Consider the following 26,135-nt stretch of genomic DNA (forward strand, 5'->3'; position numbering starts at 1 on the left):
GCTTTTCTCTCTCTTGTTCCCTCTCCCCCATACCAATCCAGTTCCATTTCAGAACTGTACAGTTCCCTGAGACATTCACAGATGAGTTAAGGCAATGTACTATGGCATGATTTCATTGTGCATGGTTTCATAGTGTTAGATTCTCAAAAGCATGCAGCGTGCAGACTCCCATTTTCCTTTAACTACTCAATTAGGCACCAGGTTGATTCCACCAGAGAAAAACTTATCAAACCTTTTCTTAATCTGTTAGTTCATTTTAACAGACTCCCAGAAATCCCTCCTGCATTTGTCACCTTAGTCTCAGTCCATATTCAAATTCCCAAACCGAACTGAAGGTCTGCAAGGATAAATACCCCAACATAGGCTGGGAACAACTGTGCTAATATAACTCTCTATTTCCAGCACAAAGTGGCCAATCTAATCATGACACTAAGTTTCTGAGAATGTGTCTTGTGAGCTCAAATCAAGAAAGAGAGTCTACTTAAACCAAATATTCATGCAGGTATTAAAAATGCCACATGGGCCGCCTTCTTTCCAACTCATGTCTTGCAGGCTTACTTACCACCATTCAATGGTATATTACCTTGAAATTCATACCAGGCTTGTACCTCTCTGGGGTAGAGCTAGGTACTGTGTGTGGACATAAAGGTAAATCATGCAGTTAGCATTTCACTATCTTTCAAGATGAAAATAATTTCAACTGAACATTCCTCATATATTAGATTCATCTCAAATTTTTGCTTACGCTATGAACTTTTATGAAATTCTTTACAATATCTGGCCCATCCAGAAGAGATACACTTACTGTTTTGTGTTTTTATTGAGGTAGATGGACACTTTCAGTCTCAGGTTTTGTCATTCTGCTATACCTCTGCCTTCATCTCTCCTCCTTCTATCTCAAATTATTTTGGCTGTAGATAATCTGGAGTTCTACTGATTTTTCAGAATGTTTCTACTTTTAATATTTGTGCAATATCCCTCTGACAGAGCATGAATGAATAGTTCCAAAAACCTTTTATTTCAAAAAACATATTCTAACCATGTATCATGGTTGCATTATTAGTCTGAGAAGCATGAACATTTCCTAGAAGAAAAGACCCTGATGTATTTCTCTATGATTTCAACATAAGCCACCTATACACATTATTTAAAAACCTGTACAAAAATAATGCTGGTGTGATATATTAACTGAAGTATCCTAGCTGCAGACATCTACAAATTTTGTTTACATACACCCATTGTTTTGACACAGAAATGAATTCAGACATAAAAATTACCTGATACAAATAAATGAAGCAAATATATTTTGGATGGAGTTGCTGCACTTCTGTATAAAACTACTGCACTGATCCTGACTGAGAAACCGTCGCATGTTTAGGAGTTCATGATCCACCCACCAGGCAGGCTCTGGACTGCACATGTCGCACAGCCTGGCACAGGGCTGTACAAAGCCCTTGGTCACAGAGCCACCCCAGCCAGGTCACAGTGAGAGAGAAGCCTGCAAGCAGCCCTCTGGGTATCACAACCATGCTACCACCCAGCCTTCCTGTTACCAAGAAATGCAGCAAAGCAGCCTCATGCAACTGCAAGCACACTGTGGGATACACCTGGCCTCCATCCAATGTTGCACAAATACCAGGTGCCCAACATCTAAAGGGACATTAAGATTTACTCGCTAACCATTTTCCCCTTTTTCGTCTAGTCTGTCTTATTAAAGCAGTTGTCTTATTAAGCCATTTGTTGGTGAGTCTTTCCTTCTGAGATCCAGACAGAACTCTGCACCATCGCTCTCTCTGTCCCTGGACCCCGTGCGCCTTTCCTCCAGTGCAGAACAGCTGCCGTGTTTGATGTACTTCCCACCTGCTTCCAATTTGCATCAGACAACCCCACACCACATTAGAGCTCAGCAGGACATAGACGGCAGCAACTCTGGACAAACTTGGCTCCTTTTCCAGTATCCTGTACTCCACCTTAGGGCCAATCCATTTCAGGTGGGTTAAGTTAACCAAACACCACCACAGTTGAGTGCCACTGACAACATCTATGGATCCTGCTCATAGTCCAAACGATTTTTTCAAAACAAAAACACCTCACACAGAACCCTGGACTGCCATTAATATAGTCTATTCAGTTTCATTTATCTTCACCTTTAATACACAGTCAAACTAAAAATAGCAACAAAGTCTAATGGCAATTTACCAACAAGGCTTTTATTTCTAAAATATGTTTTATATATGAGGAATACTTGAAAGCTTAATGACTTCTTACTAGATCAATGATAGCATATAAGGGTGTTGGTCTTTTTAAGGGGAAAAACAAAGGTTTTTTGGCTCCAGTCTCATTTCCTTTGAATATTCTTTTAAAATTAAAATAAAAAATAATGAAAAGAAAAAGCTGGTACCAGAATGGAGGAGGAAGTAAACTGAAAAGCAATATCACAGAATCACAGAATGGTAGGGGTTGGAAGGGACCTCTGGAGGTCATCTCATCCAACCCCACTGCTTGAGCAGGGACACCTAGAGCAGGGGGCACAGGAACTCATCCAGGCAGGTTTTGAATGTCTCCAGGGAAGGAGACTCCACAACCTCCCTGGGCAGCCTGTGCCACTGCTCTGTCACCCTCAGAGTAAAGAAGTTTTTTCTCATGTTTAGCTGGAGCTTCCTCTGTTCCAACTTGTGCCCGTTGCCCCTTGTCCTGTCATTGGGCACTACTGAAGAGTCTAGTCTCATCATCCTGACACCCACCCTTTAGATATTTATAGGCATTTATGAAATCCCCCCTCACTCTTCTCCTCTCCAGGCTGAACAAACACAAGACTCTCAGCCTTCCCTCATAACGGAGATGCTTCTGTCCCCTCATCATCTTTGTAGCTCTCTGCTGGACTTGCTCGAGCAGTTCTGCATCCTTCTTAAACTGGGGGACCCAAAACTGGACACAGTACTCCAAATGAAGCCTCACTAGGGCAGAGTAGAGGGGGAGGATAACCTCTCTCAATCTGCTGGCCACAATCCTTTTAATGCAGCCCAGGGTTTTGTTTGTTTGTTTGTTTGTAATAAAAAAACCTGCAGCCCAGTTGGTTTTTTAAATATATTTAATTAAAAATTAAATATACACTTGATAATCTTAGGATTTCGCTATTTGAAACCTCAACATTATCAAACACTTTCTCTAAAGATCACCCCATTTTTAAAGTTCCATGTTTCCTTCTCCTCAGTGCATTCTGAATTCAGCCTGCCCAAAGCTCTTTGACTAAGCTTGGACACTACTTATACTGACCACCCCAACACACCCTCCAGTCACTACCAATACTACTATCTGCCATTGAAAATACTGCCAAAGTCTGGCTGAGCAGGACTTTTGGACTTCCAGTGTTGCCACTGCCTCAGCACATGAAGGAATAACAATATGACACTTCTTCAACAAGTGAAAAATTCTGAAACAAAAAGGTCAGATGATCTCAGAACCACCTAGGTATCAAAATCAAAATTTATTTCCATGCAGAATCTTATGATAGCTGTCTTTATTTCTTAAGGGAATTGTCCCTGCTTGACTGAAATGACACTCTCTGATATACACAGCAAAGGGAATGTTACCAGTTCTTGTACTTATGGGTCACCCTTGTCAGACTATGTTCATAAACAGAAATGTCTGTCAGCAGAGAGTAGAGATTTCTTTCTAATTAAGCATATCCTACAGAATACTTTCTGTCTGGGAGATACTTATGTATAAGATATCTTCTTCATTAACAATACTGAAAAGTTTACTGGGCATTTCAGGAGAAAAAGAATTAAAAGCGTTACATTTTATGTGGTTATACAGTCTGGTACACACCTCAGGGTTATACCAAAGTAACATATAAATACGTGAATTGTTCCTTCAGTTGTAGCCATTATTTTAACTCCTTGGTTAAACACAACAAAATGTTTCTTAGATGGGTTTGTTGCATTTTCAGAAGTAGTTGGCACCTTACTGTAGATGGGCAACATTTAATTTTTCAATAATTTCTTTCTTTAAAGGACTGAAAATACAGCTTAGTGAAACTTAAATATCACCTGTACATTTTTTTTTAAAGATTACAATACACAAATGAAAATTATATTAAATCCAACACATACAACATTATGGAATTTTAAAAGTCTAAATTCAGAATTATCACTGACCCCCACTTCTAGTGGTTTACCCCTATATTTTAGTTCAGAAATGGAGAGAGGAGGTAAGAATATACCTTAATCAACAATCCATTGCAAGAGGTAAAATTCTACTGAAGCTCATAAAACAAAACACTACCTTCTTGTGGCAATGTTTCTCCCCAGGTTTAGACTTTGAAATGTTAGTATTTTTTCAGTATAGTTATAGGAATTAAAAACAGAATGAGAACTGGGAAGTTATTCCAAATTTTTTATTCTTAAGGCACACCAATGGTCAGAAAGTTAGACAGAGGTGAGACTGAGCCCTACAGTGGAATACAGGTTCTTTCAATCTTTACCACTACTTTGTTTTATACATCATTGTGGTAAACACTCTTCCTTCAGATGCCACTAGAGTAACTATGCAATTCATAAGGCTTGACTTTAACAATTGGCAAGTGTTCTGTATTACTGCTTGTTTATCACTTACAGAAATTGTTTTATAAATTTATTATAGAAGTCAGTCATAGATAGATATCTTAGCTCTAAATCCATGAGCCTATCAGACTTCTTTTTGTTCAGAAAGCCTGCACACAAACAAGATTACAAATAACAAGATAATTGACTTCACTCAGGTTAGTGTAATAATAAAGTTATCCTCTTCATGTAAATTCCTGTAAAAACCAGACAGACCAAGTAATCACTGATGATATTGTCAAACGCTCACACAGAGGCAGTGTGATATCAATAAAGCATTTCTGAGTTGCTTCACCCTGCAAAGTACATAACTGGAGCATGGATGAAATATATATCACCATTCACGAAACTGGAATACCTAATCCCATTTAAAAAAAAAAGAAGAAAAACCCACACTGGTAATTTACCTTTTCATCTAAATAAGCAGAAAAGCTGTTTATAACTAAGATTCACTGTTCATAAAACATGCATTAGATACCCCTAATTCATATCAATCAATTTTAGCCAAGGATAAGAGGTTTTGAGAATCTATATGATTTTATGTAAGAGCAGACCTGCTGATTCACTGGCAATTCTTCTCAGGATTATCTCTGATAATTATGGATCCAACAAGAAGCATATGGACCAGAACTCAGATAAATTAATTCATCTGAGTGACTTAAGAATCACTCAGACTTCGATGTTTCCCCAGTGGGTAGCCAAAAATATCAAGTTTCTGCCCACTGGATGGGAACATCAGATAAAGCTCAAAGTAGCAAATGTCAATCATCAATATGTGGTTACACAAAGACAGCGAACTTCATCAGAGAAATCATGTATGATATGAAATTATGCTAGGCAGATCACTAGCAAATTGACTTATCTCTTACATATACTTTCTCACCTGTATCAGGGATTGATCTGAATCAGCACCTTAGAAGTAAAAGAGCCTTCTGTTAATGCTTTCCCATATTGCCTAGTACCAAAGCTTTGATGCATAATACCACATTATATTTCAGTAGATAGCTATTAGAGAGAAAAATCACAGAGGCACAAGCCTTAAGTTAACTAAAATTCTGCATTCCATCTGAACTTGTCCCCAGAATAGCATTTATATTCATTCCGTATGACTACACAGTGGGATACCTCACTTATTTTCTCTATTATGGAAGAAGGAAAAATGGCCTATTAGTTTTTTAGAGTGCAAGAACCCCACGTTATATAGGTCTTTCAAATGGCTGAACAATTCAATGATAAAAAGAGGATGCATCTGCTGACAGTTGCAGTGCAAACTATTCCTGTTCTTTGAAGTTATTTGATGGAAACAAGTAATTGAAGAATACTTCTCTATTTATAATACTTTGTGCTTAGAAATGACCTTTTATTTCTCATCCAAGATAATGAAATACTTGAAATATCCATACACACACACAAAATAATTTATAGTAGTGTATCTTTTAAGACTGCTGTTGCATTCAAGGTGGGTTTCCTACTGAATTACAATAAATTACTTAGACTTTTCTAATTCCAGCATTCTTAAAAGAAAACCTCTTTCTAGTGATCTGTGTATCTTATTATTTTGCATCAGAACAGGGAAAATCTATTTGTGTCTCCTAAAGATGTATTTCTCAAAAGAGAAAATTAACTACTTTCTTCCACTCATTTCTGTCTGTGTAAGCATTCACTGGGATGACTTTTTGATTGTGTGTATTGTTTTAGGGCCCTAACACACAGCAGTGTTTTTATTACATCCTTAAAATGTTCGCATCATACATTATAACCAAAACATACACAGCAGTTATAGATGTTCATTCAAGTACCTCATTTACTATACCCCAGTGTCGTGGTTTAGCCCCAGTCAGCAACCAAGCACCACGCAGCCGCTCGCTCACTCCCGCCTAGTGGGATGGGGGACAGAATCGGAAGAGTAAAAGTGAGGTAACTCATGGTTTGAGATAAAGACAGTTTAATAGATAAAGGAAAAGCTGCGTGCAGAAGCAAAGCAAAACAAGGAATTCATTCACTACTTCCCATCGGCAGGCAGATGTTCAGCCATCTCCAGGAAAGCAGGGCTCCATCACGCATAACTGTTACCTGGGAACCGCTCCCCGCCCCTTCCTTCTTCTTCCCCCAGCTTTATATACTGAGCATGATGTCATATGGTATGGAATATCCCGTTGGTCAGTTTGGGCCAGCTGTCCTGGCTATGTCCCCTCCCAGTTTCTTGTGCACCCAGCAGAGCATGGGGAGCTGAAAAAGTCCTTGACCAGTGTAAGCACTACTTAGCAACAACTAAAGCATCTCCACATTATCACCACTGTTCCCAGCAAAAAACCAAAACATAGTCTTATACTAGCTACTACGAAGAAATTTAACTCTATCCCAGCTGAAACCAGGACAAGCTTTTAAAACAAGCAGATGTTTTCTATTGTGTAAGAAAGACTGTAGCTATGTTTTATGCCAACCTTTAATAGCTTTCACAAAAAAATTCCATTTTGTTTTGTTTTGTTTAGTAGATTGAAGTGGGTAGAAAAGACATGAATTATTTAATATCTGCAGTCCATTTAGGAAAACTGAAATCCTTTCCAGACTTGCTGTTACTATAGTCACTAACTTCAATAAGAGCACAAACAGGCTAAAATCATTCTTGTCATAAGTGTACTGAATTTCTGTAAGAAAGACTATTACCTATCTGAACAGTGCTAAGAGCTTAGCATTTTCAGTTTGTTTTCAAACTTTACACAGATTACAATAAATTGCTGAATACATGAAAACATGATTTTCACCTATAACAATTTCATTTTCTTCAAACTTACTTACTAGTTCTCAAATTTTAAAGCAAAGTACCTCACACCCTCTGATGTCACACATTTTCTATGCAGAAAACAATGCAGGAACTACCTTTCATCTTCATTAAAGGAGATTTTACTTCCTATAGAGATGAAAAATTGTCTGAGCGAACTAAAACAAAACAAAGGAAAAATAAAAATAAAAACTACATCTTTCCCTTATTTAAAAAAACTTTTAGAATGAAATATTAAAAGGGTTTTTAAAATTAAAAATATGAATAATGACTCTGATTTTTCAGTGAGAAAAGTTAATTGAAGGCAGTTTGTTGAACACACAAGCAGGGAATATGCAAAGGGCCTGATTCTATTTTGGTACATTGCAAGTATGCTCTAAGAATTTCCTTGCTATATTTAGTTTTAAAAAGCTTGGATATAAACCCAGATTGGATCAGCAGTGTTGGTTACTTCACAAGTCCCACCTCCAATCCTACCAGATTTTTTAAGTCACCACAGAAAATAGCCCTACCACTGACACTCTCAGTGCTTGGACTGTAAAATAAATTGTGAAGTGAGAACTGTAGTTTATGCAAAAGGTACAGTTGAAAAGTGAGATCCATAACTAATTTAGCTCAGTGCATTTGCTATTATTTTTTATCTAACTATGCCTTTTACACCACCTTATGATCTGATCACAAACATCATACCTGAATTCATTTCTTCTCTATGTAAACAGTCCACATCCATGAGCAGTAAATCCCCAGGGTTCTGTTTATCAAAGAAAAAGCTGTACCCATAAGTAAGGGCATTCAGAAGTCTACAAAGGACCTTAGGATAAAAGTGTACTATTACAGACTGTCAAGTAGGCCTAGGAAATGATTGGTATGGAAGGCCAGCAACTCAGCAAAAGCAGTATCATAGAGAATCAATTTTATTTCATATTGACCCTAAAATAACTTCTAAGCTGCTGAACTCTATGCCAAGCAAGTGCCAGAAAAGGAAAGTATTTCAGGTATCTAGGGACTTCAATTCTGATCTAGTATATCATCGAAGTGGAAAAAGAACATCAGACAAATTGATATGAGCAGCAGAGTTTGTAAGAGATCAGAGAATGAACAACAGTGTAAGGAATGTTTTAAAATTCTTTAAAGAAATATATTGCATAGACAAATTTTAATTCAATTTACAATTTACCAAGTTTCTAGACATTGTATATATGTTTAGCACTCCAATAATTGAAAAAAATCAGTAACTACCTCCGTTAGAATGGCAATATTCACCTTCTGGTTGCTTCATGAATGTGTATTCAATATCATTATTTGCAGCTGTTGGCAGTTGTTTCTGAGGTACAAACACTGTATAGTCATTGTGGGATAACCACAAAATATTAGCTACACCTCCATATACGCCTATTGTCAATCATCAAAAGAGCTGGAAAAATAGAATCTTTATAATTAATTTCTTCAACACAATGCAATAGTTCAAGTAATAAAAAATTTAAATCAGGCTTATTTTAGCCACATCACTGGCAGCAATTTCTTATTTTGCTTAGACACCCTTTCAAAAGTAGAGACTTGCAAGACTAGCAAAGACATAGCTGACTGTAACTACATCTGACAGAAAAACAGGAGATTCTTGACTGTACATAGCAAACACCTAAAATTAATTACAAGCTCAGACCTGATTTGTTTTTTTGTTTCATGTCATGGCAACCATGCCAGTCATGGGAGGGATTGAACTACGTAGCTCATCACAAACACTAGATATTTCTATTGTCAGATTCTATTACCTTTGCCAATGCTACAAGTATTAATAGTATCTTTTATTAAATTAGCCCTTGGCTTGTTTTTTTACTTGGATGTTATGCTCTGCTAAGAAGATTGTTTTTAAAAGATCTTATAAAAAATGCACTACTACCAAATATTAAAAAATTAGAAAATTATGAAACTGTTCACTTTATTATCATAATTTTTTAAATTATTATTTATCTACTTCAAAAATCCATTTGACAGTGGACAAACAAGATTTACTGAAAATGAATATACAAAATGTAAAATAACTCAGTTTTTAACAACTTTGTAGTTTATTTTGTAATTCATAGTAAGTACAAGATCAAGTCTTGAAGTTAATACTGTCCAGGAAAAAAGCCCTCAACTGGCACTTTTTTAATTTGGATAAATGGGGATAAATAAAACCAAGGATTTTAAGTAAATTAGGAAATCTACTTCAATAAAACAAATAATCTTATTAAGAAAAATCAATATAATCAGCACACAATCATATAGGAAGCCACATGTTCCCCAGCATTATCTACTTCAGTTAACAGTTCCCTAACTCAGGCTACAAAGACTACCTTGACTGGTTTTCAAATACTTTACTGACTTTTTTTTTTCTGCCGTTATATCAGTCAACTGACTCCAACCGAGTCCACAATTTTTCTTTCCATAAACCCCAGAATGACTTTACAAAAGATTTACGATAAAGGTAAACAAGCATTTTCCTCAGAAAAGAAAGCTGAAGGAATCCAAATGATACATAGAAGTGAGCATCCATCAACCATTCTTCTTACTCTTTAAGGCAACATGGACATCTACCAAAGCACACAGGACTGTAATAACAGGGTCTAACCATTTGAGACACTAAGCACATATCCTTCAGTGCTCATTTATAAGCTAATTGGAAAAAAAAAACAACATTTTTTGCCCTTTACAACATTATTGTAATAAAGCAAGCTGGTATGGAGTATGCAAATAATACAAAGATACATACTCTTTATTTTTTCAAAGATTTTCTGTTTGCTAAGGATAAGGAGAACACAGTGTAATAAGCTTTGAATTTACAGTTAAACAGTAGTAATCACTAACAAAACTACTCTTTATGACAGAGTAATCAATATCCTTAATTTTCTTCATAGTTGTTCCATATATTCTAGTTTTTAATATGGGACTAATACTGTGAAAGATACTGTGAAATGCATATGGATATATTTTCTAAATAGACATATATGTTGCCCACTTTGTGCAAAATTTTCCAAAAAATAGTGTGGACATGCAGGATTTTGTCACTAAAGACCAAAGTCACTTGTAAAAGCAGCTCATATCCTTTCAAAATTACCTCAATACTTTCTAACTTTCCAATTGTTTTGTATGTTAGCAATGTCTGGTTACTAAGTTCAATAATAAAAAAAAAAAAAATCCCATGATTGAAAACCAGTATTTATGTAGTTAAACGTTTTCATTATTTTTCATTGCATTCATAGATGTCATTTTATCTTCATAAATTTCTTCCCCCAGTGTCCCCCACCTAAAACCATAGGCCTTATTTATTTAATGCACAGTGGCTGATCTTTGATATGCTATTTATCTGCACTTCCAAGACACGTGAGATAATTCATCCCTGAGCACGTATGAGCTTGTACTCAAACAGATTGACTACACTGAACTTCCAATACATCTTAAGATACTGAGGTCTTTAATTTGGAGCATTCTATACTACAGTGACAAACAGTAAAAACAGTATCTGGAAAACCAGACTATTTTCAACCTCCTCAAGGATGTAAATGTCATTTAATTTTATAGAACAGATCCATTTTCAATTTGCAGCTCTGAGGAAGTTGAGGAAGCCTTGGAAATGTATAATACTCTTACAGAAAAGCAAGTTTTAGGGCTTTTATTCTTAAAACCCTTCTGCATTTTGATAAAGACTATTGTGCTGGTTTTGGCTGAGAAGGGGTTAATTGTCCTCACCGTGGAGGGTCGGCTACCTTTCCAGCTTCCCACGCTCTACCACATGGCGGGGGGCTGGGACGGGCAGGGCCATGGTGCGGGCGGCTGACCCCGACTGGCCAATGGCATGTTCATTCCATACCATGTGACACCATGACCAGTATATTGGGGGGGAGCAGTTTACGGCTCGGGGTCGGCTGTGGCATGTCCGGTTTGTTTCAGCGGTTTGTTCCCCTCCCCCCTCCCCCAGGGTTTTGCGCCTCTCGTTGTTCTCCTTTACATTAAAATTAAAAGAAACAACAACAGAAATGCAATTATTAAACTGTTCTTGTCTCAACCCATGAGCGTTACCCTTCTGATTCTGTCCCCCATCTACCGGTGGGGGAGTGAGCGAGTGGCTGTGTGGGGCTGAGCTGCTGGCTAAACCACAACAACTATTATAAACATGTCTCTCTTCTCAGAATTCCTCCAGAATTTCACCTGCCTTTATCAATAGATGCTTTCCTGCCTTGAAGCAGCATCTTAATTTTGAGTTCAATAATTATTAACATTGAAGACTATGTAAATAAGGCTGTCTCACTGAAAGTGGGATGCATGCCTCATTCAAAAAGACAGGGCATTGCAGTGTGCTGAAATTTTCTGTCATCTGCCGTTTTTAGATGTAAATGCAGATGGGAGTATTTCAAAGGCAAAGACAGGAAGTAGGAAAAGAAGGCTATAGGAAGGAAGGAACAGATCATAATTTGAATCTTACTAGTCATGCCTTCAGCAGTTCACAACATAAAAATGAAATCTGGATAGCTTGGTGACATGGTTCTGTTTTAATGGAAAAAATGCTGCAGAATCTCTCATTAATTTACATGTCAGACTACACAAACAGAAAGATGAGGTCTTACAAGGAGGAGCAAGATATTCTTAACAAGCTTATACATCAACCTGTTTTACATTTATTACATGAAGGAGCCTTTTTATAACTTTATTTTGGCTAATTAGTACTGACAGCAGCAGAGATGAGCAAGGAGATTAAAGGCACCACTTTGCACTTTTAAACCATGATGAGGTCAGAAATAGTATAGATTTAGGTGATACATATGAAACAGGCTCCAGTCTCATACATGCCATTTACCTAGACAAATTTTTCCAATTTTCAGTATGTAACTCAATTTCAGTTGTTACAGTTTCTGCACATCATCAGGAAAATAAAGAATACTGATTATAAATTCAACCTATTACAGCATTTACTTAAACACTAAAGCAAATACAAAGGAACACTGTTAACCTACTACAAAAGTCAGAAAATTTTCAGTTGGACTATATAAACAAACATTTAGGCATCCATTAAATCTGCAAAAACATAAAACACCATTTCATTTGTGGCCAATTCAGTTGCTGTATTAAAACTGAAAATAAGTCTTGATCCTAGGTGAATAAATTCTCTTTGTTTGAAAGATTCCAATGTTCCATCTGACTTCTACTGAATCAAAATTTCAGTTCAAATTTTAGGATTTTTTTGCCTGAAATTGGTAAAAAATTTTCTTGGTCCCTTCTGCATAAGGTAATAAAGTTGAATACACTGGTATCCATTACCATACCATTATTAGGAGCCTAACTACAATGTTGCATATCAATGTGGATTTTTTGTTGCTAGAGAACTGGATATTTTGCACTCCCTGCATGCCATGGTATAAATTACTATCTGCATCAGATTAATTGCTACTTCCCTCAGCTGTCAGGAATAACAGTAACAAGGATTAGTATTGTGGTTAGCTTAGAATAAAAAAGTAATAGCATAACAAACAAAAGTGAAGCCTTATTCTATAAATATCTTTAGCGTGAGTCTGACATTGAGATTATGGTTTTCTTCCTTAGTAACAGCAGTAGGTACATGAAGTGTCTAGACTGCTAACAGTTATTGTTTATTTCTAAAATCTCTGATTTAGAAATTTTTTTTAAGCAAGGAACACAAATAACCATCTGGAAGTCAGCAAGCCTTTGTTCCTACTTTCTGAGTCAAAACTATTTATTACATTTGGCCTTCCTTCAGACATACTTTTTTCAGTCATTATAATTTTATTTTCTTTTTGGCTGAATCAAGTACATGCCTCATCTGCTCTGTTGACAGCTACGTTTCTCCCTGCTCTCCCTGGCTTCCAGTTCATCATCTGCCTGTCACCTGTGTTACCACAACCAGCAAATGCTCCAACCCTTGCACTCAGAGTCGGTTCTCAGGGAAGTCTCTCAACTCCACCTGCCTTACTTTCTGCTCAGTGTTTTCTTCCTGTTTGGTGTTTCTTCCTGTTTCTCTTATTACATCAAAAAAGGACACCTAATTTTATTAACTTAAACCCAGTATGTGAAGATGAAGAAATAGATACAGCTGAGAACATCAGTTCACTATTCACAGACCCAAAATCTCCTGGCTTAGAAGAGGGAATAATTAAAGACTGAATACTCCCAGCATCAATTTAATATTCCATCATATAGAAACACACAGAGAAAGCTCTCTTCATCTTTTCCCCACAAAAAAGGTAAGTGTTCAGCTCTGAGAAACCTATCTGGATAGATAACCATCAGAAGACTGCTGCAGAAGAACCTTGACAAAATGCTGCATGTGTAATACCTGAGGATTTATTATTGGATCACATCTTCCAATCTGAAAAATGTTCCACCACACTGGACTGATTTTTACAACAGATTAAGAATAATATTTTTGACAATTGCTAGCTTGCTTTGATGACCTATTGAGTTACTCAACTGATTTCCTGAAACATCTGGGGCACACAGATATGACGCCCAACTGTCTCGGAGACAGGATTAAAGCTGAAAGTTTCAAATGGATGTTTCATTCAGTAAGATCTGAAAATAATGTTTACATTTCCTTTGACAAAGGTATAAGTGCAGCCTGGCAAAGAGGAGTTGCAATGATGAATCAATACTTGGGAGTCCTTTATGTGATTTTACCAGTTACTATCTGTGCTGAATTAAAGAGTTGGTTATAAAGGCAGAGTCTGCATGAGATCTTGAACAATTATTTGTGTCACAGAGCAGAAGAAAATGAACGGTAAAGAGCTTGAGGCCTTTATGCTCAGACTATGCATAACTAATACAGAAAGTAAATATTCAGACTCACCACTGTTATCAGGTAGGTCAATGGAGACTATGGGCATCCTTTCAACAGGAGCGTTCTTCAGGAAGGATCAGCTACCACGCACACACTCAAGATCAGCATACCATTTTTCCTGTAGAAAAACTTAATTCCTTGAAAAAAAAAAATATAATTCATCCTGAATTCAAAATAATTCCAATTATTCCAGTTTCCCAATGACTGTGTTCCTCCCAAAACAATACTGATAAAAAAATTTTTGAATCACCATAACCATACATTAAATTGATGTAAAAGTTTTCTTGTTAATCTGACTAGAGATTTTTAATATTATAACAATATTATAGAGAATATAATTACAAAATTAGTGAACATGAAAAAAACCCTGATTTTTAAAAAAAATTAAATATCCTCAAAAAATGCTGTACCCCAAAATCAATAGAGATTGGTAGGTGTATGACTTTTCAGAAGATGATTCTAGACCTGGAAGTTGCATTGAAGATTTTCAGCACTGGATATTAGGAGAAATTTCTTCACCAAAAGGGTTGTCAAGCATTGGAACAGGCTGCCTAGGGAAGTGATAGAGTCACCGTCCCTGGAGGTATTTAAAAGACGTGTAGATGTGGCACTAAGGGATGTGGTTTAGTGGTGGGCTTGGCAGGGCTAGGATAATGGTTGGACGCGGTGATCTTAAAGGTCTTTTCCAACCTAAATGATTTTCAGAAATTTCAAGAAGGAATTACGTATTTTACTTTTAACATAGGATTTTGCCTATCTTTTCCACCACTTTTAACTTGCGGGAAACAAAGACGTATTTGTTAGCCATGCATTAAGATACCAGTTAGTTCTACATAAAGGTACTATGGTAATTCAATCAAGAACCAAGACACAATTTAAAACTAAAACCAGGATTCTTTGATTAGGGAAAGCAAACAACATCAATAACATTTTGTAAGGCTTCTAATAGCTACTTAACATTTAAAAAATAAATACTTTAGGAACGCTGTTTTTTAAAAATATGGCAAACTTTAAAACATGGAATGGAAAACCAATTATTATAAGACATGCAGGAAGAAGTAGTTTAGATAACAGTTCATATAAGTACCAATAAAAAATAAACAACACAAGATTAAGGTAACATTAAAATACTGCAGGTGATAATGTCTCTTTAGCGCTGAAATAGGCATAGCCTGAGCCTACCTACCCTTCAAGGAAGTAGTATATTTAAAGTTGTGATTTATTTTAAATGCAAGGTACTCCAAAGATGCAGTGTTCCATATCTTTTGAACTCACTGCTGTATCTATTCAGAAGTTTATTAATCAGATTTAATCTGAATTAATCAACACACAAGCTACTCCCCTGAATCCAGAAAACATAGCCTTTTAACACCTACCAGGGACACTGTGTAGAAGAGACACTGCAACTCAAACCTCTGTTATCTTTCAGATAATGCTTGACAGGCAGGTGTTCTCCCTGCCTTACCAGTTCTGTCCTTTCCTCAAGTCTGACTGACACCACCAGACCTGTGCTTCACCACTTTTCCCGGCAAAGAGTAAAGCATCCTGCATGGAAGGCAGTGTGCAAGGTCCCAGCTGTGCTTTGTGCCATGCTTGGCATTCCCAGTAATCAGACCACACCATCACACAGAAGAATAGAAGCCCATATACAGCCTTACAGGAAGAAGAGTGACTTCCATCTCCTCTGACAAAGCTGTGTGTTACCAATAGGTATCTTTCAACTCTGAAAAGAAATACGGGAGCAGACGCACTTTGGTAACATCTCCACTGTTGCAATTTAACAGCTGTGCACAATGACTAATCTGAAACAAATGTTTTGACATGTGCTAATTGATGAGATTTTCAAGTTCCTGTTAAAAAAAAAACCCTCAGCATTTCCATTTTACATCCCTGATTTTTGCCCAATTCAACAAATTACATGATATTTGGATCTAAGTATTAAACTATGAGTAGAAAATACTACCAAATGTGTTATTACAGAAAACAGTTTGCTATAACTGTTTATATGATTTTGGTAAGAGCAGTGCCTCCAGCACTGTCCATCAATAAGTCAGAGAATCACTCCCCAGAATCACATTTGTAATCAATCATTTGCGATTGCTAGCCTTCCTGCTAAACATGCCCTTGTGCTTAGTCTTTGAAGTGGTATCATTTGCTCAAGGCAAAACAGAATATAAACAGAGAAAGTGATATGTTATCCACACCAGCCTAACAATTCAACGTCAAGCCTCTAATAGAGACAAATGTAAGGAATATTTGTGGGGCAAATACCTCCGCCTTCATCCTGACGTACCCTACGTCATAATCAGCATAGTTATACATATTAAAAGATCTTGCTAAAGAAATAAATAGTGCAACCCAAGGGTTTAAAAGTTTTAGAATTAAAAATAAGGGATTTCATATCATTTCATAAACAGAGGCGAAGTGCCATAGCAATGAAAATTTTACAGGGTCAGTTAAAGAGAATTTTCTGAAAGAATTTCACTAGGAAGACAATACGATAAGGGCCGTCCTGTTTGAACACACTGAATTTATATTTTGAAAGCAGTTTGTTCTGGGCAGAGGACATTCCATTCTATTTTAATCCTTGTCACTCTTTCCCATGCTTTTGGTCTTCCTGCTTTCCCACAGAAAAGGCTAAGTGGAGTTCAAGAAATTTTTTTCTAACCATGGAACCTGTAATTCACCTGTAGACATGCTCTTCGTTTTAGATCTTGTTAAGCTACACTAATAGACTTTTTCTATGCTTTCTTTCTTTTCAAATTTAATTCGATGACTTAAGAATTTGCTTCTACTTTGGATAGGAACATTCTTGAAAGTTGTTCTCTCAAAGAACATTAATTTTCCCCTCCCCTTCATTCCTGTTTTCTTGCTGACAGCACCACTATTACTCAAGTATTAAACCACTGTAACTTGTGTGGCAAATGTGCATTCTAATTTTTGTGCAGATGATAAATGAAGAAGATTTAGCCAGGAGAAGCAGATAATTTGCAGATACTCATAGTCAGTCACAATGTGGAAGCAGATCAGTCTTGCCACAGTCTTTAAATTTTACCCATTCCTTACTGAAATTAGTGTTTGCATTAACATTTGGTCTAGCTTGGTTTGCATTAAAAATGGCTCCTGGAAGTTGAATTATATTTCACTAACTTTCCAACACTCTTAAAAAATTGTTGCTTGAACAAAAGCCTCATTTCTGTTTTTTCTCAGAAGATAAACATGAATAGAAGAAAGAGAATAACCTCCTACAATACTTACATAAAGAAATATGTGTTTGGGGTTTGGGGGGTTTTTTTTAGATTAAATTTATTAAGACGTGCAGTGCTGGTATGAGATTATAATTAAAAGGAACAAAAGAGAAGTAGAGTGTGATGGTACAGAGTGGGTAAACCCATCACACTCTGCAATTTTTATGTTTGTTTTGCTGTGTTATATTTCTTTACACCTTCCTAATAATAGAAAAACCTTCCACTGGTGAATTAAGCTGACTTTATGTTTGTTTTGTACTGCCATAGTGAGGTCAGGATTTCAGGAACCTCTCACTGACAAAACCACTTTACACATCTGTAAGAGAAATTCAGTTTCTATAACTGAAGAACACAACTTTGCATCACTTCCTTTGGCAAAATGCCAGTTTAAGAATCAAAGTGTTCAAAAAAGGACAAAATTTAACTTTTTATAAAAGTTAACAGAGAGCACTTCAGTATTCAGTAAAGTCATTACTAAGAATGGCTGTTACACACCTCATTAAAATACTTATTTCATAATGCAGAAGACTAATATACTTTCAGAGAAAAGCTGTAGTTAAGGGAATGATGGCCAAATGAGTCTGGTAAAGCCAGAATGTTACTCCTGTCTGAATTTTTTATAATTTTGCCTTTAAACAGCAGGCTGGTCCATTATTCAAACAAGCATAACTCACTTTTCCAGAGATGCTGAATGATGACTACATAGCTTCTGACTGGTCATCATGGCTTTTATGTGAACACAGAATTAAGAAGCTGTATCAGGTACTGGTTTTGCAAGGCTCAAACCGACAAGGCCAGCTCCAGTATGAAATCCAATAGCAACAAGGTGAAGCCACTCTTCAGAAATCAACAAAATAAATTCATACAGTAACTGAAATAAATTCAATCAGAGATGTAGCAATGAGTTACAAAGAAATGGAGCAACAGTCTGGAGAGGCATAAGTGATCCCTGCTCATTATGTTGGACACAGACATAATGCACTTTATGTCTTAGTCCACTGAGAAGAGATGGACCTGATGTGGACAACAGGAAGCTGTGTTCTGTTTGCCTGTGGCTGGTTGGATGCAAAGGACACACTGTTGGTGGCAGCAGATAGAACATTTTTCTTGATATATTTAATTTCAAGGTATGTATATCTTGTACTTCAAGAAGTGAACCACACCTTGAAGCAAAATTCCATGAGATGATAGCATGAAATTTGCTTCCTTTCTAGGTTAATTTAAACAGCTCTTAAGCCTGTAGGTTTTAAAGCAGTGCCCAAGACTATGAACTTCAAACCTTGGAAAATATCTCTGCCAGCGAGAAATGGCCACAATGATCTCTCTTTTTGTTTACCAGAAATAGTTGGTCACAGTTTTAGGACCTGTGGGGGAAGATTCAGGCTCTAGCATTTTTAGCCACTAAGTTTTTTGGTCAGGAGCATATTATGAAAACTTGGAGTAATTCTTAAACAAAAAAGACAAACACCTATTATCAGTTGAGATTTTTCTTTATAAAATCGTAAAGTCTGATCCTTGGTTAAGACCAGTAGTGATTTTAATTCTTGCATTCTGATCCTGCAAAGAAGTCTAGCCACCATATCTCATTTTTCAGCTATGGAATCAACAAGAGGACAATTGATCTGCATCTGTTCAGCACAAGGGAAAATGATAAATAATTGCAGTACCAGGACAGGTTACTTGATCACTACCTCTCCTCAAGGTATATTTGTCTACATAAGCCAGCAATATCCTCCTCTCTAATTTCACTGTGCTACAATATGTCCTTCCATTCTGATGTGATGAATGTTTGCTTTATAATTTTTTAAATCACTGAGCTCCATAGTGAGGACCTTATAGCAACACTATTACCAACAGGTCAGACAGTAATTGCTTTCCTGTGATTAATTTAATATAAATGGAGTCATTTGAGTTTTATTCAGAAACTGTAATCACAAGGAAAAGTCAACATTTTCTCTACACCCCCAACATCATTATCACCACCCATCAGAGCATGAATATTAAACACAGCTGAAATTACTCCCCCCATTCAGCCGTATTAATAGATTTGAAAGTACGTGCTCAAAACCATGAAATAAAAAGAACTACACTGGAAAAATAACTAGAAAATACATTACTATTTGGGAACAATCTTCCATTTGCAGACATGTGGAGTATTGGCAGGAGATAAAAAACCTCTTTAAAGTTATTAATTTTGCTCTTAAAAAATGCATCAGAAATACCACAGTTTTAATAGTGAAGGATGTTACTATAATCTCTGAATCATCAAAATAGACAATATAAAGTTCTGGAAAGCTCTGTGCAAAGGTGGCTTAAAAGTCTATGCAATCTGGTACAGTTAACATCAGATAGGGACCCGATGCCCTGCAGTTGTATGTTGGGCCCTCAGAGCCACAGGAATTATGGTTTTAATACAGTGTTTTTTCTTAACACCTCCCAAAGTTCTTCCACCCTTAACTAGCATGAATTGACATAGCTTCACTGAAGCAAAGCAACATATGCAAATGGAAACCAGGAGAGGATCTGTTTCAAAATACGATTCTGCTTTTCTTGCTCAAGCTAGAATTCCTATCAGGAGAGATAAAGCAGACCTACATCCTTAGCAGAAAAGTTAAGATGAAGAGAACAAGATAATGCATGAACACAGTAATGCCCTTATACTTACAGCCAGTACGCAGCTCTCACATTACACATTCATCCATATGTACTAAAATTGCATACCTGTTCGTACAGTGTGCACTTTGGCTTTTATTTGCAATTACATTAATATTCTTTGCCACTACAATCCAAATTGCTTTCTGATAGTTCAGTTCATCTCTAAAATGTTATATCAGTTTTTCCAGAGTCACTGCACTAGCACATTTAGTGCATATAGCAACTATTGAAGGCATTACTGGATTAGAATGTCTCACTTGTACATTAGATTTGCTGTCCCAGGATCAGGAGTACAATCTCCTGTCTAACTCTGACTGCCGAACAGTAGGGTGTCCAGTTGGACGTGGTTCTGTTATACAGAAGTATGTGAGCTTTCAATTCAGTTATGTATGAGTTGGATATTCTATAATGTAGTTCTAGGATTACAAAATGTCAGGAGTGAGTGGTACAGATATATTCAACATTGCACAGTGAAGATTATATTAATAGTAATTTAACAGTTTTCAAATTTACTGCACACTCTTCAAAAAGAATTCACTCACCTTTCATTGCTCTAGCTATCACTATTCCATGACTTCTTGGCAGAACAAAACTCTGAAATGCACACTACTAAAATTCTTTTATTATGTCCATTTTAAATATGGTGTAACCCAGACTGAAGATAATTAATAAATTTTTGTTCCAAATCTTATTTACATTTAGACACTAAATAAAATATTTTTATCCTGGAAAATGAACCATTTGACCATGGAGATGGACCTAGGTGTCCCCCAACACTGTTCTGCTTCAGTACAGCAACAGTGAGAGACAGAAGTAATGATAATATGCCACAGTAAGTATTAGCTATCAGTGACATATAAAAAAAATCAAACCCGAAAGACTTGATTGTTCTGAATATATATTAAAAGATACAGCAATGATATTGATTATTTGGACATTTCCAGGGAAAAAGAAATTCAAGTAGCTTCTAAGCCACATATCATACATATTAAAGATGAATTTGGAACTAATCTGAATGTTTTGCATTTTTCCTTTAAGAATCTTTTTCTCATGTAAAGTTTGTAATAAGAAAGACATTAACAAGCTTTTTTGCTTAATCATTCAGAACAGAAGGTGGCATTTGCAGCAGAACATATGCACTGTCTTTTGTGGTTAAGAACATCCATTTTAACAACCTTTTTCTCTGATTTTTTAAATGCATATACTGTTACAAAACATAGTTGTTTTTATTAAATTTCTATTCCACAAACTATTCTGGGAGAAAACCAGTAAGATGGAGTGGAATTAAATACATAGCCTACTGCATTTCTGCTTCTCTGGGCAGAATATAAAGCTGCAACCCAACCCCAAGATAACCATTACGAAAGGACACATCAAGCATAGCTCCTTTTAAATACAGATATAAACACACACAGCCACCTAGAATTTTGTACCACAGATTCCAAATACTTCAGTTCTTGTTGCAGTATAAATTTTACTTGCATAAATACATTGGTGAGAACCCAGCACCAACTTCCTCTGTCTGAGGCAACAGGACACAATCTTTCTCTTTCTTGTACTCTCACTCACAAAGAAATCAAAGATTTGAAATACAGATGACATAGCTTTTGACCTATTTCTGGAAAAGTATGTTGCCAAATATTCTCTCCCACCCCATGAAATACTCAAAATCCACAGCTAGCAAGAGATTTTAAATGCATATAGCAGCACGCTAACTTCTATCTTGCTTTCAAAAATACAGTAAAATAAAATAGAGACTTGTAACCAGAAATTACTAAAAATTACACAGTAACATCTCCTCAGAGGGATGCAATACATTAAACATTGACAGGATCCATGAGCATGATTATAAAACTGCAAGGCACCTGAATAGACCACAGCCTGGTCAGTACATTAGATTACAAATCTTTATAGCTCCATTGTGAAAATATACAAATGTAAATCAATCACTAATTAATGGATACATAACTTAGATTATATTAGAAAAATATTTAGCCCTTCACAAGCAAAATTTTCATACTACAAAATAAGGTAATGAGAATCTGGTCTCAGATTTTCTAGGTGTCAGTTTCGTATTACATATCTGATGCCTCCAGATCTTGCCTGAAGTGCAGCTGTTTTAGAGAGAACCATCTGAGCTATAATTATGAGGAACACATCAGAATTCAGAATCTGAATATTTTACACTTTATTTGCCAGTTTGTAAAGGCTTATTACCTAAGAATTTTCCCAGCTATGTAGCACATAGATTGTTCAGTTTGCCAAATTACAAAGTTATCCTGGTTGCTATGGTTCCTCAAAGAGTGAAAAAAAAAAAAAAAAAACACCAAAAAAACCCACACCAAAAAAACCAAAACACCAAACAAACAAAAAAAACCTGACAGAGAAAAATTCAGTGGGCTAATGGCTTCATTATGTGGCTACCTCCTGTTTGATATATGGTTTTATGCATGCAGCCATGATATCCTAATCATTGCTTCATTTCCTACTGTAGCTTTTATGTAAAAAAGGAAAAGACAAACAAAGCCCTAAGAATCCTGATCTGGAAACTAACATACTGATAAATGCTCCCATAACTGTCCCGGGTTCACTCATTCCCCTGAAGGCAGTTCCAGGCAAACAGAAATTTGGTTCTAATCTCTACCACATTTCTGTGTTAAAACATAAAATCACAACTTTATTAAATCAAACTTCAGAGTTTAACCATGATGCATCCCCTATAAGACTGCCCTAAATAGCCATGACTTACCTACTGAACTAATATCACATGCTTCTGATTCATGATCATAGCTTCACAAATTTTTGTTGTCCATTCCTAAAATTCTTATCTAAACTACAGGTATCTCTACTAATCAGCCCTGCTCTGAAAAGGTCACTGTAAGAATCATCATTGCTACATAAGTGCTTTAACACTATTTATTTGTAACATAACTACTCTAAAAAGCAATTGTTTGTGAAATAACAAGGTAAAGAACTATCAGACAGAACTGAAGTAAAGCTAGTGAGACAAAGACCTATAATATCTGCTTGCTATATTAATACTTCTTGAAATAGTATGTTTCAAAAGTTTAGCTACAGTCTCCTTCTTTTTGATTCTCACAAGAACAAGTCCTAGTTATCTTAATCAAAAATTTCTGCTTATTTACTATATCTGATGCATCAGTTACCATGAAATCCTAAAGCGACAGTTCAAAACAATTTCAGCCAGATTTTCACAGAAAATTCTGATTTTCCATAACCTTTAGCTGCTTGTCAAAAGAACTATCTTCACAGAAGAATACTATTGTTTTTATAAAGTGATACAGGCCCTAGACTAACAGCCATAGAGGGGAGGTACAGATAGACAGAGATACAGATAGATCAATATATACTCATAGATTCATATCAGTGGATCCAAGAACTCCATATTCTCCAAGTCAACAAATAACGAAACTCTTCACAAACCATGACATAGCAGACTCCTGCTGCAATTTTGAGGGGGCAGATTTCCCTGCAATTCCTTTTCGTGATGAGTTAAAATGTTCCTTCTGAAGGCAACTTCATATAAGACTATAATTTAATTGCAGCTCAAAAAAAAAAACTCTAAAAGGAATTGTTTGGAGATGAAAGAAAGACAAGAGCTATCAAACAGAAGAAAAGTAAAGAAAGGACTTTGTGAGAAAGGAAATTATGGTTAAAGGCTAACCTGATATCATGAAGCATGGGAAAATACAAAACCAAATTTACATTGGAGACACTAGCAGAAAGGACAAAAGCCAATTCTGCAGCATTCTCCACTCCAGAAACCATGTCCGACATACAACCTGCCATCTTCTTTTAAATTCAATCCGCTTGCTCTGGCCCACCAAGTCATTGCCCGCTCAACTCTGCTGGGTGGGACAATGACACTGCATCTCACAGAATCACAGAGTGGTAGGGATTGGAAGGGACCTCTGGAGATCATCTCATCCAACCCCACTGCTTGAGCAGGGACACCTAGAGCAGGTTTTGAATGTCTCCAAGGAAGGAGACTCCACAACCTCCCTGGGCAGCCTGTGCCACTGCTCTGTCACCCTCAGAGTAAAGAAGTTTTTTCTCATGTTTAGCTGGAACTTCCTCTGTTCCAACTTGTGCCCGTTGCCCCTTGTCCTGTCATTGGGTACTACTGAAAAGAGTCTAGTCCCATCATCCTGACACCCACCCTTTAGATATTTATAGGTATTGATGAAATCCCCCCTCACTCTTCTCCTCTCCAGGCTGAACAAACACAAGACTCTCAGCCTTTCCTTATAAAGGAGATGTTCCAGGCCACTGATCGTCTTCGTAGCTCTCCACTGGACTTGCTTGAGCAGTTCCCTGTGCTTCTTAAACTGGGGGACCCAAAACTGGACACAGTACTCTAAATGAGGTCTCACTAGGGCAGAGTAGAGGGGAAGGATAACCTTCTTCGACCTGCTGGCCACCCTCCTTTTAATGCATCCCAGGATACCACTGGCCTTCTTGGTCACAAGGGCACAGTGCCGGCTCATGGTAAACTTGCTGTCCACGAGCACTCCCACGTCCTTCTCAGTGGAGCTGCTTTCCAGTAGGTCAGCCCCCAACCTGTACTGGTGCATGGGGTTGTTCCTCCTCAGGTGCAGGGCCTTGCACTTTCTCTTGTTGAATTTCATCAGGTTCCCTTTGGCCCAGCTCTCCAGCCTGTCCAGGTCTCATTGGATAGCAGCACAGCCTTCCGGCGTATCAGCCACTCCTCCCAGCTTGGTGTCATCAGCCACCAATCTCCCACCTCTGTTTCTTCTGTCCAAAGGAACCTTTTGAGGGAAAATTCACCAGCACTAAGTCTACTCAATGCCTTAAAGGAGATACTTAAAACAATATGCAACACATAGTTATGTAAATTAGGTAACTACCTAATTTGCCTTAAATGTCCCAAGCAAATGAAAACTAAACAACAGTCACTTAGTTCTAATCAATACTTATTGGGAAATGGTGGCAATAAAATTCAGCAATGTTTTAATAGCAACTCTTCTGAGCTTTTCCTTCCATCTTTTCAACTGCAAGGTATAAAGCTGGTGCTTCAGATGTTTCTGGTCATAATAAAACCTACAGAGATGCCTTCCTGCTAAGGAAATATGCAAATAGCTAAGCAGCTGGAGATTAATTAAACCACAAGCCTTAACACTTCATTACAAAGAATGAAAAGTTAAATGGAAAATAGCCTGTAAATAGCAACAGGAGACTTTCAATTTTAGCCAGTAAATCGATCTTGTATTGTGAGATTCTTCTATGGGATACTGAACACAGGAGAGCAGACAATCCCCCAATGCACCCACTAGGAGGCTAAGAAAAAGTAGAGCTGAGGACCTCCACTACATGTTAAATTACATCCTTGAGTAACTTGCTTTACAATACTTCCCAGCTGCAAAAGAGAAAGGCAGATGCTTTGGTTCACTCAAGGACTAGCTATGCAACCCGTTTCTCCTGTGCCATCCTGCCACTGCTTTGAAGTAGCTGGCTTGGCTTTGTGAAGCACGTTAAGAATGGCTGCTGACAATTCTCTCTCAAAGGTTGCCCAAGGTATTCTGCCTTGTGCAAGTGTCAGAGAAATTAAGGAACCTTAACCAACCTACTGCAAAGAGGAATGACAAATGCCAGATACATTAATCCAAGTTCTTGTTCTCCCACACAGACCTTTATCGCTGGCAAGTAACTAATCCACTGTTGCATCTGTATATTGGAGAGAACTGCTTTTCTTAATCACACAGAAAAGATGTGAGATGATAAGTTTTTACAGTAATGGAACAAGAGAAAAACTTATTAGACAGTTTTATCCCTTTAACTTGGCATGAAGAAAATGAACAAGAATCAAACTTGGTAATCTTTTAATACTGACAATAACATTCTTCAAGCAGTTACCCCTCCATCCAATCGTAATATTATCTTCACTACATTTGAGTCTCTTGTAAAGATCAAGGGCCCCTTCTAGCTGCCAAAGCAGACATGTTAAGACAGCCTGACCAGAAGAGGTAAACCAGAAA

The 26,135-nt window shown here is 36.9% G+C and overlaps 1 long non-coding RNA gene across 2 annotated transcripts in view; it reads right to left on the reverse strand.

Annotated features, from left to right (window-relative positions):
- LOC142061020 (uncharacterized) overlaps positions 1 to 26,135 on the reverse strand; it is a 238,252-nt gene that overhangs the window by 136,678 nt on the left and 75,439 nt on the right. For both annotated transcript variants that reach the window (XR_012662019.1, XR_012662020.1), the window contains exon 2: positions 14,225 to 14,352. This is a non-coding gene — a long non-coding RNA (uncharacterized LOC142061020). The remainder of the gene's footprint in view (positions 1 to 14,224; positions 14,353 to 26,135) is intronic.

The sequence above is a fragment of the Phalacrocorax aristotelis genome, chromosome 8 (assembly GCF_949628215.1).
Source record: "Phalacrocorax aristotelis chromosome 8, bGulAri2.1, whole genome shotgun sequence".
In the NCBI taxonomy this organism is placed as follows: domain Eukaryota; kingdom Metazoa; phylum Chordata; class Aves; order Suliformes; family Phalacrocoracidae; genus Phalacrocorax; species Phalacrocorax aristotelis.